The sequence below is a fragment of the Gavialis gangeticus genome, unplaced genomic scaffold (assembly GCF_001723915.1).
Source record: "Gavialis gangeticus isolate Ggan-Ray unplaced genomic scaffold, GavGan_comp1, whole genome shotgun sequence".
NCBI classification, from domain to species: Eukaryota; Metazoa; Chordata; order Crocodylia; family Gavialidae; genus Gavialis; species Gavialis gangeticus.
This window is the reverse complement of record NW_017729032.1, coordinates 203,070,766-203,091,411: the sequence shown is the minus strand read 5'-3', so window position 1 is coordinate 203,091,411 and position 20,646 is coordinate 203,070,766. Positions and strand designations below refer to the sequence as shown.

The 20,646-nt window shown below is 41.3% G+C and overlaps 1 long non-coding RNA gene across 1 annotated transcript; it reads left to right on the top strand.

Moving 5' to 3' along the window:
- Nucleotides 1-401: 401 nt before the first annotated feature.
- LOC109302563 lies at nt 402-19,218 on the top strand. The gene is made up of 3 exons (XR_002098843.1): nt 402-413; nt 7,376-7,386; nt 19,012-19,218. It is a non-coding gene; the product is annotated as an uncharacterized LOC109302563 (long non-coding RNA).
- Nucleotides 19,219-20,646: the final 1,428 nt, after the last annotated feature.

Genomic DNA, 20,646 nt, shown 5'->3' with positions numbered 1-20,646 from the left:
TTCTGCCACAGCCCTCAGGCCCAAATAATTGCCCACCCCTGTGCTATATCCACCCTAATGTTCAGCTGAAGATGTGGTAGACTGGGATGAGTGGCTGCGCTAAGTAGGTTGAGGCCCCAAGTTCAAGGTAGCTTGGGCTCTCTTCGGTGGCTTGAGCTCCTTTGGCTACTTGGAGACATCCGGGGGAGGTGAACTGGTAGCAGCTTGAGACTCTGGAGTCCCAGAGGTATTTCTGGAGGCAGAGCTGCTGTAGCTTGTGGGGGTCCGTGTGGAATAATGATTGCAGTGCCTGGCCTCATGGTAGTGGGGTAGCTCTGGCATACCTTCTGGTGGTATGTTATCTGTTTCAGTGCTCTGAAATGTGCCTAACAGAAGGCACAAAGAAATGCCAGGTATTTGTGGATGTGCTGCCAGTGCTCCAGGGGGTTGTTGTGGTTTTTGTATTCTTGGTGAATCACACAGATAGGACAGACCAGCTTCTCAGAAGAAGGGTAAAGCAGGTAAATGCTTGTGTGCTGTTTCTAGAGAGACCTTCTTTTTTGCTGTCATTGCTACTGGAGGGTCCTTCTGCTTCACTGCTGTCACCAGAGGGCATAGGTCTGATCTGCTGCCCCTAGGATGTCTATCTGTTTAATCAGGGCTCTAGCTGGAGTGTCTGCCTTTACTGGGTGGGGGATGTCCATTGTCCTCACCACCAAAATCAGGAAGTCCTTGCTCCTCATCACTGCAGCTAAAGTCAGGGAGCTATACTTCATCATCACCTTCCTTGTCCATGAACCCATAGTTGATCCTTTGGCGTCACTGTTCTTCATCTTGGGTGCAGTGGATGAGGCTCCAGATCCTCCAAGATGACATTCTACTAGCTTCTGCAGGGAGAAATCTGGGATGCCCCTGGTGCTGACTGTGGGTTTGGATCAGCTGTTAAACTGATAAGAGCAGATTTAAAACTGTATTAGGAAATGTTAAAAATCACAGTTATTTACATGGCTTTGTAAGATACCTGATCTGAGTCTACAGAAGTTCAAAAAGTGAGAATTTGCATGTATAAAAGTCAAGAAAGACAAAGTTAATGTTTTGTGTTCTTTTTCCTTGAATTTATACAGGATTTTTGTGAACCTGTATGAAACGTTTTTGAGATGCTTGTAACAGCTGTTGCCAAATGGCATATCAATCAGCTTCTGAAGAGTGACAGACAAGATATTACACTTTGAAACAAACCAAATATGAAAGTGAATTGAGTAGGACTGTCACAAGGAAGTCTATTTCTGCACCTTTTCAATTAGAATAAACTGTCTCCTCACCTATTCTATACAAAGATGGAGACAAATTTCAGAATCTGCAAAATATTATCATCTAAAAAATAGTTACAAGTATATATCTGGTGGGTTCTTAGTGCCCTATTAATCAAATACTGTTAGCTCAGCCAGCCAGCTAGTACACCTCCATGTGCTTCGTGACATTGTTCTGGGAAAGGAGAGGTATGTGCCTTACTGAGCAAGACTGCCTGTAAGCACCTCAAAACACCAATGGGAGGCTAAAAGAACTTTAGGAATGCCACTGGATTTATATACTCTGTTCACAGATTATACCTAAAATCTAAGGAGACTGATAGTAGTCTATATCTAAACTATCAATTAAACATGGAATATAAAAAAACAATGACTTGTCTGTGCTTGTCATATTTGGAGTATCATCCAAGGGATAGACCTGATTGGAAACCTTTCAATGGAATGTTTTCATTAAAAATGCCAATACACCAAAAGCAAAATATGTCATGGAAATTATCTTGACATTAAAAAAATCTTGCCAGTTTTTCTTTACAATTTTTTAAGTCAAAACATCGTATTAAACTTTTGCATATGGACTATTTCAGTTTTTTTGTTTTGATAATTAAAATGATATTTTGCAAAACTTGTCAAAACCAGAATTAGATCTTTTGATTGATGCAACAAAATTGTTTGGAGAATTCATTTTGTGGCAATTAAAAAAGGTTTTTGTGGGTTTTTTTCTATTTCAGGGATAAAATAAATTTCTAAATCTGAAAACGCCCTGCAGAAGGTAACTCTAGTTTGCCTCTCATCCATTTCTAATGGCCTGTTTGTCATAAGTCACTTGTCTGCCCCCTGCTTTGCTTTCCACTGAACAGTAGCTTCTGTTTGTCTCTCCTACTTTGTCTTTTTTTTTCTTCCCCCTTCCTTACCCTTTGTATTCTAATTACTTCTTTTTATTTAGAAGCTCTGCTTCCTGCAGTCTTTTCTGCATCTGATGAAGATATTGCTTACAAAAAGCGTATGCTATACATCTCTGATTTAGTTAGTCTGTTTAGTGCAAATTGACCCTGCCTTCTATTTGTTTGACAGGGAATTAAATAAGTCAATTGGTAATATTAGAATACCACACCTTTTTATAAAATCTTTACTTTCTGGTCTTGTAGATAATGGGAACAATTTGATGCCGTAAGCATGGGGCATCTGGGTTTTTTTGTGTTGTTTTATTTTGGTTTTAAACATTCTGTTGTTTAATGCGTAGCTATCAAATCTCTGGAAACTCTTTCAGAGACCGGTGTGGTGCCCAGATAACCCACGGTTATTCTGGAGGCAGCTACTATGTTCTGGTGTTGTAATGCCTAATTCCAGAGGAGAATGAAATGAAATGCAAAGGAAGAGCCATTAGAATTAGAGCACAAAATTGCTTGCTACTTAACAAAAACAGGTCAAGGAGAGGGGAGCTACTTCTAGCTAGCTGGATGCCGAAGCAGCCAGGTCTGCACACAATCAGGTCTTCAATAAATGTGAATCTTTTCTGTACAATGTGTGTACTTTACAAGCAGGGAAATGCATCAAGGAAGATGCTGACCCAATTGATTCAGGAGCATTGAGATTCAAATCCAATTTAAGAGCTGTAAGTTCCCAAGGGGTGCAGGAAATTGCATCAACTTTCTACAAAAGCTGCCTCAAGAGTCCTAGTATTTGCCAAAGCTTCTTACTAGGCATGATGCCACACTAGTTACTGAGACAAGGCAGAAGAAAACAAAAGAAAAGAGAAGGAAACAAAGTTGGGAACAAAAATTTGGGAGCAATAGAGAAAAAGGTCCAGTGAGCCCTGTGATGCCCTTCAAGAAAAACTGAATAACACCAGAAAAACATTTGATGTGGCATAATGAAAATGCTAGATTTCCAAGCATGTAAGGGTAGAAACAGACAACTGGTTTGATGCAAGCCATAGTCTTGGGGCAATATTACAGGTTACATTTAAACTGTCATGAAGGCACTTAAAATGGGAGTATTCACTCATTAAAGGGTGTTAACCTGTCATCAGTACCTAGTATATATTTTAAAGATAAGCCACTCAGAACAGGTTTAATGTTGAAATATTTTACCCATGCCATTTCAGGGCATTGTTTTGAATGGTCAGGAGAGGTAAAATGCTTTACTTACATTCCTCACCTTCCTACCCTCCAAAACTCTAGTGGTCTCCCCACCCCCTGCCCCTTCCATGCCGAGAACAGCCGCTGTCAGCTGTTTAACTGCAGAGAGACCACGGAGCTAGGGGAAGCATGCTTCCCCCAGCTGCATGGTCTTGCTGAGTGAGGGCTCCATGCTCGGCACAGAGTCGTTGGAGCTCAATTAAATGGAGACCATGAGGCCAGGGGAGGCATCCTTCCCCCAGCCACATGATCACACTTTTGGGCAGCTCAGCTGCTCTCATCATGGAGCCATCATGTCAGGTTCAGCAAGACCAGAGAGCCCCAGGGTACTTCCCCAGGGCCCTCTGGTCTTGCTAAAACTGATGTGGCAGCTCTGTGCTGAAAATGGAATCACCAGGAGTTAACCATTAAGTTTATAAACATGATTCACCAGAGACCTCCCAGAGATTTCAAATAAGAGTCCATAGTGTTAAAAACATTTTACCCCATAAGGGTCTTTCTGAGTTCTTTGCAACAGAATTGCTTTATTATTTTTCTATAGTATAAGAAATAAGTAAAAACTAAGAGCTACCATTTACCAAGGCATGTCTTGAGACTATCAAAGGATGCCTTAAGTCTGTTGAGTAGTTCCTCAAGTAGCACTTCGTCAAAGGTACTTAAATGCATCTAGTTCACTGAGCTTAGAGGCGTAGAGCTGCTGGGAAGGCATGGCCAGGTACTACCCAGACAGAGAGCAAGGATAGCCCAGACGGACAGCAAGCACCTACCAAGGCCATGCTTCACTCTTCTGTGGAACTTGTCATCCACATAAAGCACTTTGCAAAGGAAGCTCAGAATCATCTCTCATTTTGGGAAGCAAAGAGGCTTCTCAACATCATACTGCAAGCTAGCAGTAGAACCGGGGCCAGAACTCAGCTCTGCTGCCTGACAGATCAGAGCATGAGCTAAACATCACATGAACAGCATCAAGGATTGGATGATGACATGGAGACCTCTTTCATCCCCTCCTCCAGGCCGCAGCTTAGACACATGGGTGAAGGTTTGCCTGTGCTATAACTATTACACCAGCAGGCAGAGACCGCATCCAGGCAGACCTGGATAGGTTAGAGAAGTGGGCGGAGCTGAACAGGATGCGGTTCAACAAGGACAAGTGCAGGGTGCTGCACCTGGGGAGAGGGAACCAGCATTATGGTTATAGGTTAGGGACTGACCCTCTCGGCAGCACAGAGGCAGAGAGGGATCTTGGAGTCAGGATTGACTCCAGGATGAATATGAGTCGCCAATGCGATTAAGCAAAAGGCAGAGCCAACTGCACCCTGTCATGCATCAACAGGGGAATCACTAACAGGTCCAGAGAGGTCTTGCTTCCCCTCTATGCAGCGCTGGTCAGGCCGCAGCTGGAGTACTGTGTCCAGTTCTGGGCGCCGCACTTCAAAAGGGACGTGGAGAACCTGGAGAGGGTCCAGAGGAGGCCACTCGTATGGTTGGGGGCCTCCATGGCCAGCCCTATGAGGAGAGGCTGAGGGACCTGAATCTCTTCAGTCTCCGCAAGAGGAGACTGAGGGGGGATCTTGTGGCTGCCTACAACCTTATCAGGGGCCACCAGCAGGGACTCGGGGAAAGTCTGTTCACCAGGGCCCCCCTTGGAGTCACCAGGAACAATGGCCACAAGCTGAGGGAGGATAGGTTTAGGTTAGATATTAGGAAGAACTACTTCACTGTAAGGGTGGCCAGAGCCTGGAATAGGCTTCCCAGAGAGGTGGTGCTCTCACCTTCCCTGGAAATCTTCAAGAGGAGACTGGATAGGCACCTGGCTGGGTCTTATGACCCCTCCCACCCCCAGTGCTCCTTCCTGCCCATGGCAGGGGGTTGGACTAGATGATCTGTCCAGGTCCCTTCCAACTCATTGATTCTATGATTGTGTAGATAAATTCTAAACCTCATTCTCTAGGGTACTTTTAACCAGCATTAACGAGAGGGAAAACATTCTCCTTTAAGTCTTCCGTCTCCCATCACTTCCCTTTGCTTCACTTGCAAGCTACGTTCAGAGGAACAATAGAGTCCTGGTTCCTGTTCACCAGCCCTTTAGTGGGAAGTCACAGTTGTGTAGGTCTAAGATGGCATTAGGCCATAACTGCTCTGAAACTACTCTAACTTTATGATAATATAACATTCCACAGATTTGAAATGTAAATTTAACCTGTAAAAACAAAAGGTAATGAACTCAAATTAGCCATCTTTGTTCTGATACAAAGTGTTAATTTGGATAATTTACAGGTATTTAATGTGGGCCAATGGGCTTGTCAGTTTGTAAGATCTGGGATTTGATACCAGACAAGATGCTCAAATGCCAATCAAGCTGGTTGTTTGATTTCAGTCCACAAGGCGTTGGCAAACGCTTCGGGTTATAGACCACAAAACAAAAAGCAACATCTTGAAAAATGATCACTGTTATGTGCTCTGGCTTCTAGTCTGTTTGCAAGGTCATACAAAGTGGTGAAATAATATATCATCCCTGTCTCAGGATCTGAAAGTTTTATCTTCTTCAATGGGTTTGTAGTAGTCACCCATTTGTAAAGGAAACCTATTGCTGCTTGCAGTGTATGTACTCCAAGATTAAGAAAATAAAAAAGACAGGACAGGTTTTTTTTGCTGCAGATCATATTCCTTACAAGGAATTACCTTTCAGCAAGAAATTAATTCCCAAATTCAGGGCTGAGATGAAGTAAGTCAGGGCTGTCCAAATGAGCAGTAGTAGTAGACTGGAGTAGGTTGGAAAAAGGAAAATCTTTGTTATGAAGCTATTGAATTTTTGAAAACCTTGACCTTTTTACAAGTTTTTTTTAACATTTCAAAGTAAAAGAAATGGAGTTTCCATTTGCATTGGGCCCAAACACCAAAACGCTTGGAAATGTGGTGTTTTTTCATGAAATTCTCCTTTTTTTAAAAAAAAAAAGTCATTCTTCCTTCAAGAAAATATTGAATGAAAAATGTTAAGCCTTTGCCTAGTCATTGAAATGAAGATTTTTTCATGTTACTGAAGATAGAGATTGACACGCTGACATTTTTTCTTTATTTATTTTTGCTTTCAGGATAAGCTCAGTATTTGAGTAAAGCCCATAAACCTAAATATCATAGCATTTGGCTTTAATTTTCATGATCTTTTTTCATGCCTCGGGGATCCAATTTATGGGGCTGCAATAACATGGGAACTATCTTCTCATTCTATTTCTAAAAACTGGGAACTGAAATATGGTAAGTCTTGTTACTACAGCCCTATAAATTGCTCCTTGAGGTATTTAAGAGGTCCACAAAAATGTAAGCAATAAATATATGCACAAATATAAGAAATACAAATAAAAACCAATTGCACTGACATGCAACAGAGTAAGTACCCTTTACATGGTGAAATAATGTTCCACATGTTCAGGTGTCCTTTAGGTTGCTGTGATAGGCGGGCAAATGGCATTTAGTAGATGGGACCCCTGGAAAAGGCAATTGGGTTAACAGGAGAGAGAATCAAATTTACTGTAGTCAGATGTGAAAACAGGACTAAACAAAGAGCATATAGTTGCACTAATGAATTTAGAGGTTGCTGAGGGGAAGAAAATGCCTGGAACATTATTGGTGGAAGCCCACTCCTAAAAAAAAAAGGACCAGATTCTCAACTAGAATAAGTCAGTGTAATTCAATTAATGCCAGCTGAGAACCTGAAATGTGGAGTTGAATGGTAAGTTGTTTGGGAAATAAGGGGAACTGAAGGGATGAAGAGTTGTGATGACAACAGCAGAGTTGTTCATTGAACCATACAACCATATGATTTGAAAATAATCTGACATTATTTCTGTATTTGACTGGCCAAGGGCTTCCCAGTGTAGCATAGTTTAAATGAATGTCTTTGGTTCCCTGTTGAGTCTAGAGCTAGCTAAAATTTGCTCATACCACAAGATGCTGTAGAAGTAATAAAATGCCCAAGATACTAACTGTTGTGCTTGCTGCAGCCCAACTCTGTTGAGGGTTGCCTACCTTCATTTGTTTTCACTTCTGCTAATGAAAACAAATAGAAATGAGAGAACTCTGGGGAGAGGAGGAAGAAACTACATTTATGTTTCAAAGCTCTGCAGCCTGTTCTCCAGTGTGCAGTGTGCAACCCAGTGCTCTTTGACTACCTCATTAAATAAAAAACCAAGAGAAAGGAAGAGAGGGAGGGAGAAAAGAAATGTAGTGCGCTATTTTACAAACAAAACGGATTCTGTTTCCCATCCACTGTTGTACAGGTCCCTTGCAATATTTGGCCTAAGGGTATGTGCGCATGCATATCTGAATTTGAATTACTGTACATTCCAAGCTAAAAGGATATAAAGTTTCCTTAGCATTTCCAGCTGTTTCAAGCTTAATGCAACCAAAAAGTCAACATTAAGCATTTTCTATTTTCTTTTTGGGAGGGGTAAGGAAGTAGGGTTGGGGGTGTGGAATTACTCACAAGTGTGTCTACCTTGCTCTGTAGGGCCCCCAAATCATTCAGAAGTCAAAGTTATATCCATTTTCCTTTATTCCACTTGGCATTTTAATGAGATGGTGGTTGTAAAACCTCTCTCTCTTCTTACCCTTCCCCCACACCCAGCAATTTCAAGGGAAGTGGCAATTAAACATGTTTCTGTTAATCAGAGTTTTTAGCTGCTACTTGGTTTGCAGACAATAGTCAATCAGCAAGACCCGCTCAGAGAAAGCTGGCAAACAGGCAATTAGTACTGCCCTGAATGCAACAGCATACACTGTTTGAGTACATTAGCACTGACCACCTTCCCACCAAAGCAGATGCATATAATTCAGCAGTAAAATAAATGCATGCTTACTGGTGGGTCCTGCCATCACGCTTCTCAATTTGTGATCTCCTTGGATTGTATGAGCTAAGCTACATGGAGCTAGGTTTATAGGTGGCTCTGAGGCCTCTTGTTTTTAAAACAGTCCCGTGTGCTGTAAAAGGTAGTGTATCTAATTCAGTAGTCAGCACTATTCCCTGTGAGGTGAAAGAAAATGAACATTTCAGCAGCATGTTAGGGGGGCACAGAGCTGCCAGAGGATCTGTCTTTCAGATAAGATGTGGGGCTTATTCAGAAAATCCACATGAAAGCCCTTTCCACAGAGAGGTGCACTGTGGTGTTTTTAATATGCAATCGTCACTGAACTACTTCAGACCTAGAGATAAAAATTGAACATGTCCAGTAGGTATTGACTGTTCCACTCCAATAAATTCTTTGCAAACTATAGTGCTTATTCATTTTATACAGCTCAGTTGTACACGTTTTACGCATAGTGTAACTAGAGGTAGGTGAGCCAGGTACCAGCTCCTGGCACCAGCTGAGAGGGGGCTAAGAATGGCAGTTGCTGGTGCTGCCAGCCTGGGACCTGCTACTACCTCAGTTGCCATCCAGGGTATAAAACTTCCTAGTTATACCTTTGACCTTTACTCTGTATCTGACCTGCAATCAGTGGTGGACCAGACATGGGGGTAGGAGGGGGCCATGGTCCCCAGGCGCTGTGTGATGTGACTTTAAGTATTGCTACGAGAAGGAGGAAGAAGGGGCATTGTAGCAAAAATAGATACTTTTCTCTATGTTTCTTTGTTCCTTGTTTTAGTGTCAACCCCTGCATTCTGTAATTTTCCACCCACATGGTACAGGATGGCCCACTACGCATGTCTTATAGGTTGCCCAGGTTTTCTTTTGTAATGACCAATCAAAATGTAACACGTCAACTGAAAAAAATGCTAGCTCAATAAAAGCCGCGCGCACTTTTTGGTTAGGGTCGACACTGATCTGAGCAACAAGCTCCTCTGTCGGCCTGCTTGCAAGCAATAAAATAGAGTTGGACCCAGCCTGAAAGTGTGACTCTCTTCTTGAGGTGAATTGGACTAGCCTCCAGGGGACAAAATTAGCAATTTATGCAACAGCATAAATGCAAGCATTGGCCTGGGGGTGCCAGACACCCATGGTACATCACTGTCTGCAATGCAAGATGTCCACATCAAACCCTCTACTCAGCATTTGCAACCTCCCTTAGTTCTGTCGCCCTTAAAGATGTTTCATTGAGCAAGAGAGTGAAGGCAACATTTGCTAAGGGAGAGGCAGTTTGGTGTCAAGGAATTATAAAATCCCCCTTTTGTTTTCACCTCCTTCTTCCCCTTATTTTTCACAGTCCTGCTTTCCTCCCTTTTAAAATGGTGACATCAGTGATGAGGGTAGCCATTCATCAGAAAACAATCAATTCTTAAAACAACTATGGCCTAGATTCTGCTGCAAATTACATTGGCCCAAACGTAATCAACTTAAATCACAGTGTACTACTGTGTCTCAGAGTAGGGTTTGGCCATGAGCATCCAGTAAATCGTCCTCCATTTAGTCTTCAAACTTTCCTAAGATTTAATAGCTGGCCTGAACCTTCTGGATGGATTGTTCCTCCCAAGGTTTCTTAAATCTATTTTTATGTACAGCAAAATAAATAATTGAGCATATCATTCGTGTTTAAATAAAAAACTGCAAACTGGATTCCTGCCATTTAGTGGACTGAGTTTGCTGTCACTCAGATCCTTCGACCTGGTCTGAAATCTTGGGCCTGCTGAAGTTCATGGCAAAACTCTATTTGACTTTGGTTGGGACATAGTATCGCCTCTAGTGTCTAGGCAGGTTGTGTTCTTGATATGGAAGTGTTAGAGAGGCATTTTGGTTGGTTTAATCCACTGTCATGGTGCAACAGATTTCTTCTGAACATGAAGAGATTTCTTCTGGACATGGGAGTTAAACCAACAAAAGCATCAGAAAAGCAAAAAATGTTGGATTAGAAGTGAAAAAACACACATCTAAGGCCTCATCTTACAGACATTATACACACAAAACTCTGGTCACACTTTTTTTTATTGTTCAGTGCTCCCATTAAATGTAATTTACATATTATTCTCTGTGACACAATTCTATTAATAATCCAAGATTTGGGTTTAATTTCCAGTGCTTTAAAATCATATAATACTTTTGCCATCTTAGACATTATATAAAGTATTTTCATAGTTTACACAGCATATATATATCACCTTTATGTAGTTTCAATCATCTAGTACTGTGACCCCCCCCCCAACCCTTTCAGGCCAATGGGCAACAATATTGAACAAACACTATGCTGAGGACAACCTCATACTTTGCCATTCCTACCAACTTGAAGAGACCCTAGATCTGCGCAAACAAAATTTCTTGTTGCTGCAAGCAACCTGCAACCTGGGAGCATCTTCTCTTGGTCACAAGCCACAGGCTGGAAAACTACTAGTGTGTCTGCTTGTTTCTAATGCATTAGAATAGTTCTTAAGTATAAATTCATTTTAGTGGCATGGATTGCACTGAGCTATATAAAGAAGCCTATCCATTTATAGCGTGCTTTAGCCCACATGCAATGATAATAGCCATCACTTGCAGAACTGCCAAAATTCACCTAAATGTTAAGATACAAGGACAAGCACTGAAGAAGCCACAACTACAATAAGAAAAGCAGAACACACCACATATTGATTTTATCGTACTGTCTGCCACAGATAAATAGTGAACATTTCTTCCTGCATTTTCATTCTACAAACTGCCTTCCATTTCTATAGCAACTTCTTTTGTTTGAAACTTGTTGCCCATACTAAAAATACCTCATTTGTAGAAAGAAATGTTATGAAAAGAGTTTGATAAAAATAGTTATAGTAATGGGGAAAGACTGCAGTCTTAAAATGAAAACAAAGTAAGTCCTAAAAACCGTTTAGTGAGAAGTCCATTGACTATAAGTATCAATGAATGTGACATCCTTAATGTAGTTCAAATATATAAATAGGACTTTGTATATTTCAAGTTCTTTATCTCAATCTGAATTATAGCCGGCTGAATTACTGTTTGGTGTTCTGATGTTCACTCAGGCCATAATGAATTGAGAGCACTTCTGAAGCCACATGGGCACATCCTATTGCTGTAAGACCCCAGTTATCCACCATAATATGTGAATTAATGTGCTCGTTTTTTGTCTTCAGTGGCTGCAGCTGTAAATGTTCCAAGTCACATAAAATTGAATTTTGGGGAAAGGATCTCTGTAAATAGCCAGAGCTCACACAATAAATTGTGACAGGCACTGCACTCCTCTTTTCTTTTAAACAAAGAAGAAATAACTCTTTGAGGTTACCCTTGAGCTACCTATCAGTGATACACATTTGCAATATTCTATCTTCAGATAACATCTGTGAACAGATTAGGAATACATTTTTGCTTTTAAAAGATAGTTGTTTTTTCTCTTTGTTCTGTATCACTGTTATTGTTTATGTATATGAGTTTTTTACAGTGTGTGAATTTTTGCACACCCAGTATGAAGTCTGTACTCTGTGAGCATTTTGCTTTTTTAGTACTGTAGTATAACCCCTGGAAAAGTGGTAATATTCTTAAATTGATCTTGAGCTCATTGCTGCAGGTCATCTGTCTTCTCTAAGGTCCTGATTCAGCAAGTACATTAGCCCATGCTTAACTTTATGTAATGGGAGCTGCTCAAATGCTACAATAATAAGGGCCAAATTACCTGGATGGATGGAAGCACATGAGTAATCCTATTCCAATTCAACGTGTGCTTATTAGATGACTTACTGTGTATAGTCAACACTGAATGAGGTCCTATTTTCTTGGAAAGAAAAGACATAGGAGAATTGGCTGAATCCATTGGACAAATTTACTAATATGCAATTGCCTACTTCCATATACATCCAATAAAGCAAATGAATGCAGAGTCCAAAACTGAGATGCAAAGTTCTAAACACATAGAAGATATTCAGGGAGAGTTTAATCAAACTTATTTTTAATATATTGCTTACTTGTGGGGGACAGGAACTGCATCTTATTTATTCTCAGCTGAACACATTGTTGACATTCAATAAATTCAATCATAATAAGCTGAGTTCCCTTACAATGGTTCTGTTCAGAATCTCCTGCTGGGACTGTGGTGAAGTCAGTGGATGCTTCCCCCTTGATGAACACATGCTCGCTTCCCCCTTGAACACATACTGTCACATACTTCTTCCTCTAGGCTGATGATCCTTAGATTATCTTATTGATGAGTGGTCATACATAAGGTAGGAGGCACAGAAGATGTTTTACTTGTATTTATTTATTTAAATAAATATATAGCCTACAATTACATGCAGAAATTCAGTTAAAAGTGACTCATTGAGAACAGGTTGAAACACAGTTTTCTCTCTAACATGGAAATAACTTTTGTAGGAAGAGATAGCAGCTTTGAATTGTATTTATCTAATTTGAGTTTCCTTAGATAGATTCCAGAGGCTTATTCCACATAAGATCACACATGTATGATTAGCTCCTTATCTATCTGATGTAAATTGGTACAGTTCCCCTGATGTCCATAGAGTTGAACCTCACAAAAGCATCTGCCTCCAACAATTGATCAAAATCTAGATTTGCTCTGCAGCAGCAAAAGTTTTGGAATCCTTCACCAATCTTTAGTTAAGAAAATCATCTAGTCCTTTAGGAGAGCATTTAGTGTAAAGCCATGTTCCTCTCACTGTTTACTTGCCTCTAATGTTATCTGGTCCTTTGCTGTGACAAATAGATGACTAAAATGCATTTCTATGAAAATAACTGCTGTCTCAGGAAGGTTCAGCTTTTAAAATCAGTTAGCATTTTAATCTTTACAAAGTAGGATTTCATTTGCGTTCAGAATATGGCCAAGAATCCTGGTAATGCAGCCATTTGTTTTGCACAGGATACTAAAAGGATGCCATGCTGAGTGTTCTACATATAGGCAACTTACTAAAACTGCCCTCAACTGCTCAGAAACATTTTTTTCTGCTTAAAACTTCTGTTTATCTCTGGTGGTTTACCTGACCTGGTCTTTAAGTGGGGCTTTTGTGTCAATGCATGAGTTTCAGCTCCTAGTGCTTTCAGACCTATCTCAATTCAAACTTAGACTCAAGAAATGTCAAGTATTCAGCATTGCACAAGTGTAGTGCCTGAGTTTATCTATTCTTCTACGTTAAGGAATATAATAGTCATTAGAGCTATGTTTACCACTTATTAGTGAGCATGCACAGGGCTCGGTACACTGCAGTATTTCTATGATACGCCTGAGGCTGCCCTCTTCAAATTCTTTACTTGGACTTTGAGCCCAGTGCCTGCTGAGGCAAGGATTTGGAGGAATAATCAGTTTTGTGTGAATATGTACACAAGTGATAAATCGGGGATGGTCAAACTGTCTAATCCTTCTAGTCACAAATTAAAATCTTGACATTAGTCAAAAGCTGCAGGACACAAAACTTTTGAGATCCCAGAGTCAATGATCTGAGCAGTGTGCCCTGGCTTAAATCTATAATTTGTTATTAAATGGCTTCTGAGAATAAGTAACTGAAGACAGTTATTTTTAAAGAACTGAAGACAGTCAAACAAAGAACAGAATAAACATAGAGATGGAAAATAAAAATACAGAAATAAAAACATTTTTCTTTACTTTTTTTAAGGGGCCTCAGTTAAGCTGCCTGCAAGCTGCAGTTTGCCCGGCCCTGACATATATGGTCATGGTTGCATATGAAGAAATCGTGTCATTGTTTTGATTCAAGGACTTTGCATAAAACACCAGCCACAACATCCTGCAAAATGATATTGTGTGGGTGGAGTGGATCTGCACTAGGGCTCCTGCAGTCTTCTGGGGGGAGGGGGGGGCTCTGTGCCCATTGCAAATAGACCTGTGCAAGAGTGTTGAGGGCTGTTCAGGTGAGGGCTACTTGACCTCCTGGGAACTCTTGCCTTGCAGGACAGTAGAGACTACCACAACTGATAATGTTGCATCAGCCAGGAAACTGAAAGTGGTATGCTAGAGCCTCTGCTTGTCCCTGAGCTGTAAGAGGGATGTATTTGGGTCTCTCCCAACACAGGGGAACCACATAAAGCTAAATTATTTGCTCTTTATACAGGAATCATGAATGTCACTCTCGATCATCTCAAAGATGCTTGCAAGCCAGGCTCCGATGAAAACCAGTACTGTATTTAGCTGGCTCGATTGCCTCAGCCATAGTCTGTCTAGTGGGAATTTATGCCTGAATGCCTCCAGGGTACACTTGCTTGTAAACAGCAGCTTGCTCACTTATAAATGGGAGGATTATAACCAGCCACCTTCTGTGCCATATCCCTCTTCTGGGAGGCTCTATCCACCTTGGTTAGAAATAAACAAATCAACAATAACAGAAACTGTTTTTGTGCTCACATGGGTTTTGATAACATCTGTACACCCTTTAGTTAGCAGTACGATTTGGGGACTTCAGGTTGAACAACTTCAGCCCATTCCTCTTCCCTCTTCTCCTGCAGTATTTCAATCTCTTCAGTATGTTGAGGGAAACGAACATCTTCATCCCAGTTTGGCCCTTATCATATCCACATTACTGACATTATTTTTAAAACATGAGTGACAGGTTTTCCAAATATTCTTCACATTTTTAATTCTGATGCTCATAGTAATTTCAAGACAATACTTAAGTTTTTGTGAGAACATTTCAGTCTTCCGTTTTCCTACATGTGTTGCCCTTTTCCTTTGGAAGTTTTTTACATGTACATATATAATCAATAGCTTATTTACTTTTGAAGGTGTTGAGTTTTCTTACTTAAGGGGTGGCTCTTACACCCCCTGCCTGGTCTTTTTCTTTCAATCAACCCAGTTATTCTCTTGTCTAGAATATGAGCATATAACAAAGACCTATATCTCACACTCCAATTTCTGCCAGGGGTCGGCCAGATGTGAGGCGCCCCCAGGGAGGCACTCGGAGCCTGGAAGGTGGTCAGGTGCAGTGAGGTGGGTGGCTCAATGCAGGAGCACCCCCTACTGACCCGCCACAGAAGTTGAAAGCAGAAGTTGTAAGGTACTTCATTTGTAAAACATTTTGGGGGGGTGTGGGGGAAGAAGGAACCCCGGAAAAGGACCAATCCCAAAAACAAGCTAGAAAAGACCTAGCATGAAACTGTTGGCATTATAATGGATAGGAAGAAATGCAAAGTCCTGGCAGGAAAGAAACTAAAGGACAAAAGAGTTTTGACCCTAACTGGGGGATTAAGCAGTGGTCCAGGCAACACCCTGTCAGAAGAGCACTGCCCCCCACCACTGCGGGCTAAGCTACACACACAAGTTGATAATCCCACTATTTTGTCAGGTAATAGAACACAGTGTTTTATGCAGATGGTAGAGCCTCATACTTTAATATCCAGAGGTCTCTTGACTGAACAGCTGTTGCTGACAACTCACCTGAGTTTGGGATATATTTACTATTTTAAAGAACTGAGTCAAGAATTAACCCAATGAGACTTCTGAGTAATAATGAAAAAAAGGTTGATTAGATCAGCTAGCAATTCCCTTCAAGTGAAAAAAAAATCATTTCTAGGGAAAGCAAATGATATTGCTTCAGATTGGACATAAGGAAGATCACTTCAGATTGGACATAAGTAAAAACTTCTTTACAAGTCGAGTGCCAAGGGTCTGGAACAGACTCCCCCCAGAGGTGGTACAGTCACCCACCCTGGAGATCTTCAAATAAAGATATTTGAAGATATTTTGGCATTGCCCAACCTGGCATTGCCTAAAATAAATTATAAAATCTAGAGTGCTTTCTGCTAACTTGGCTGACCCTTCCAACTTAGAATTCCAACATTTAAAAACAGAAAAGGTTTCAAGATAGAAGCCTCCTCAGGATGACTATAGCTGTTGTTCCTTTTTAATTGCTCTGAAGAGAGCGAACCATTTCTATTGTTCTTGATGCAACAAACATTGGCAGTTTTGTCTGATTATACTCCTGTGATACAGATAACAGCAGCCTGGTAGAAGCATCCCTGGATAAGACTAATCGGCACCTGAAAAGACCAATCAAGACTTGTAACAAAAATGAGTATCTCTTCTACAAGATATGCATAAGGCTAAATCTAGATGGCAACTACCTTTTTGCCCATTATCAACAACTAAAATATGTCATTTGGCAAATATTTCATCATACATTAATTATACCAATCTACCCTTACAAGCACACTATGAAAGGGCAGAATCCCATCCCTCTTGTGACTGGCAAACCTCCCACTAAATTCAGTCTCAGAAACATATACTGGGAATTTAAATTTACCTTAACATGAACCACAACTGTGGCTCCATTCTTTGGGCAAAAGACAGGAACAGAAAAATGGGTTCCTGGTGACATCAAGTATTAGCCTTTGAAACTTCAGGCTGGAATAAGTGCAAGTGAAACAACTAACTACTTTAATTTTCTGGAAAGCTAGGAATTTAAATCGGGTTTTTTGACTGAAGCCTTTCACCATTGAATGAATCTTTTGGTCCCAAAATATGTATGCAGGAGAGGAAAGCTTTGAAAAGTCAGATAAATCAGAAAACAGCTCTACCACTAAAACATGTGGCACTTCTACTCATCCGCAAGGTACACTGAGTTGTGAATTCAACTCATTCTCTTTCAACTTTTGCATTTAATTAATCTCTGTCTGAAGGGCATGTTCTTGTTACTCAGAAGCATGCCTCAATGGTGCTAATGTTCAACTGAGGTGACCTGAAGTTAGTTAACAATTATCATCCTATAGTTTTCCAGCCAATTATCTCCAAAGGTACTAGAAAGGATTATTTATTATCCTGTCTTGCTCAGAAGAAAAATCTCTGAAAATTAATTTAGTTTCCTTAGGGAAGATCTATAAATCCATGGCATAACACTATGAAAAGACTACGAATGTAAGCCATGTTTTTAATCTATCTCTGGATTTTCATAAATCTCACTGGTGTCATAAAGTGTCATACAACTGTGAACTGTTTGGAAGTTGTTTGGTGCCCTTTGTTGTGTTCAAGGCAGTGAAAACAGTTCTTTATGGTACTTTGAAAGAAATAACTTTACTGTAAGTAGACAGTCATGTGTGTGGGGTATATAGATAATATACAGTAAGCAGTACTTATTATTTCTTGTTTGTACTATTGTAGTGTATCAGCATTTTTGTTGGCACTAGGGTTATGACCTTGTTCTGGGCAGACCAAAACCGTCAAACTGACTACAACCTCTCCATTTGATAATAGGCAAATGTTATTGATACACAGTGATAGCAGATAAAAATAATACAAACAATTCTATATCTACCAGTCCTAGAGCTGTCACCAGAGGGAAGGTATAGCTGGCCAGTACATGAATTTCACCTTGAGGTTTGTGGGGGAGAAGAGGAGCCCGCGGCCCCCAAAACCCCACGCCTTGTCCCTAACCGAACCGTGTTACGCCCCTCGGCACAAACGGCCAGGGCGGGAACACTCATGATCTGCAGGTATGTCTCGAGGAAGGGCCCTGAGGCAGTTCCGGCCACCATAAAGGAAACGCTGAAGGCGGCTGGAGGGAAGGAGCCGGAAACAAGCGGCGGTGGTGCGGATGCCGGCAGGAGCACCCGGGCACGGACGGGAGTTGCTCGGAGGCATGGGAGGACCTTCTGGGGTAAGAGCAAACCCCAGCAGGACCTGGGGTCCGGGAAGGAACTGACACAACCCAGAGACTGACGGTTAGGGGCCAGAGAGGATGGCTCGGCTCGGCAGGAGCCAGCGAGCCGTATTTCTTCTAATACAGGGGCACTCGCAGCTGAGAAGGTGCCCCACTGCGACGGAGAGGGGCAAGAAGACCCCACAAGCACCAGAGCCAGTTGATTGCTCAGGACGAAGCCCGAGGAAGGGTGCTAGCCCACAGCGGACAGGGAAAGACCCGGGAAGGACCGCGAAAGGTCTCGGCGGCCTCCAGGCTCTGGGGAATCCCTGGCTGTTAGCCTTAAGTTGTTTTCTTTTCTTTTCCGGTTGAAAGATACCGGGCACGATCCCCTGACAAGAAGGGGGGGGGGGCTGAGCATACTGTTGGTCAACCATATGGAGGTACGGGCGAGGGTGTAGGGGCGGAGAAGCCCTCAACAACGTGGGACCCCTAGAATCCAGGAGTCTCATCTGTGGACTGACACGCTCCGGATTATCATCACTGAACCAGGAGGTCATCAAAGTTGTGGCAGGCAGTCTGGAGGCACCCAGCCTACAGACGAGCATTTCCAGGTGGAGTACCCTGGGGACAGTCCCCTACCAGGGGGGGTGGAGGCTATGGCGAGTAGTTACGAGATCGAACTCACCCCCTGACAAGGTTGTTTGTTGAATGTCAGATGTCAGCAGCCTGGAGGTCGAAGGCCAAGGTCCACCTCCCCACCCACCCCAGTGGGGTGGGTGAGACAGGCTGGTGATATGCCCTATGTCCATGGTGGTCTTGGGTACTCCTCTTGGGAGCACTTTGCTGCTCTGAAATCCCTCCTATCTCTCCCTATGGTGACTTTTCATCTCTGGGCATTGTTGATTGGTTTCCCTGTGGTCGTCATACTGTCCATGTTCTGTCTTGTCAACATATTCCTTTGTTTCACAAACCCTTCGTATCCTAATTTGGGCTTTTTACATTTCCTCTAATTTAGTCCATTTACCAAAACCAGAAATCCCAGGGGCTCTGCAGTTTGTCACTGTGACCTGCAAAGTCCCTTATCTCTGGGTACACTGACCATATTATGGAGCAGTGTGGTATATGTCTTCAGTTTCCTAGTCTGTGTGTCTGCTTGCCTGTGTCAGACACAGTGGGCCTTGAAGGAAACTTTGTCACAAACAGGCTTTTAGAAATCAGTTTACCCTTGTCATTGCCCTGGCCCATTGTTCTAATGCATATCTCCTTTACCAACAAGCCAATTCCCAAAGACAAACCTCTAAATACCATTTTCTAGCTGTCAATTCTCATCATAGAACTTGATCCCAATGTAGATGGCACTATATAAACTTGGTACCTGCTTCAAAGAGTATCTGCTCCAAAGAGCTAAATGTAAGACAGAAAGAAAAAAGTGCCGTATGGGCTGGGAGGCAAGACTAATGAAACAATATTGGTTGCAGTCATGATACTTAAATATCCCATTTAAGTGAATGGGACCTCAGTGTAGAATATGGCTCATTAAGAATAGTCACAGCATATGTACATATCTATGCATAAATGCACAGTGGATTCACAGATATATGTAGAGAGAACATTAAAGAACAACCTTAACAATTATGCACTCGGAAATCAGGAAATGCCAAGGTTATTGTTGCACATGATTACTGCTATGCATTAAGACACAGTTTTTAATGATAGATTCATAAAGTAAATAGTAAAACATTAAACATTTTTCTACAATATAAGAAATAACTAGAAGTATAACATCTTCTGACATTGTTTGATTCCTATTTCTCACACTGTTTTCTCTGTCCAGTATTTATTTATTGACATATTGATTGTTATATTATCAATTTTGCCTGCATATTTTCTTTTTGTCAGCAGGATGGCCCCGCTTAGGTGTAAAGACGGGGACCAAACATAAGATACAATAGCTGTACATACACACACAGAGCATCATTAGTTGTACATTCAGATGAGATGTCAAATTAACAAGGTAACTTTGTTACCTTTCTGGGTAGCTAGTGTAAGCCAACCAACTTTTACTATTAATCTATGATGCTTTAATTTTTCTGGTTTGGTTTGTGTATTCTCACTACAGAAAAATTATATGATTTTAGGTTATTTTAGAAACAGTTGTGATTGTATAGTTAAAGACAAGAGGCTTCATGACAGCAACCAAAAGAACATTTTTCCCTAAGTGACTCTCATAGTGTTAGGTAAGCACTAGAGTTGTCCACAGTTGTCCACAGGACCCCACAACATGTTTAACTTGAATCATTTTTTTTTGTGTGTTGCTCTCCTATACAGTATGTCAACTATGAAAAAGTCTACTTGCCAAAGCACTTGACAGGAAGGCAGGAAAGTAGGTTTTGTGTATCACCTAATACATTTTCCTGACAATTGTTCAAACCTGCTCTTCATAAATTTGACAGTTTACATAATTGGATATTGAGAGAATTGCTCTAGAAGTCAGGTTCTATTCTGTTCCATTCATGTTCTCTTACCATCCTCCTCATCTTCTAAAATGATACTAAGTAACTACTAATATGCTATTGCTACACTATCAAATCTGCATACCAAATTACTTCAAAAAACACATTACAATTTATAACCAGTCCCCTGGGAGAATAATATTATACAGAGAAACCCTGTTTTTTCAAAGATGGGCTGCATCCTACAAAGATGACAC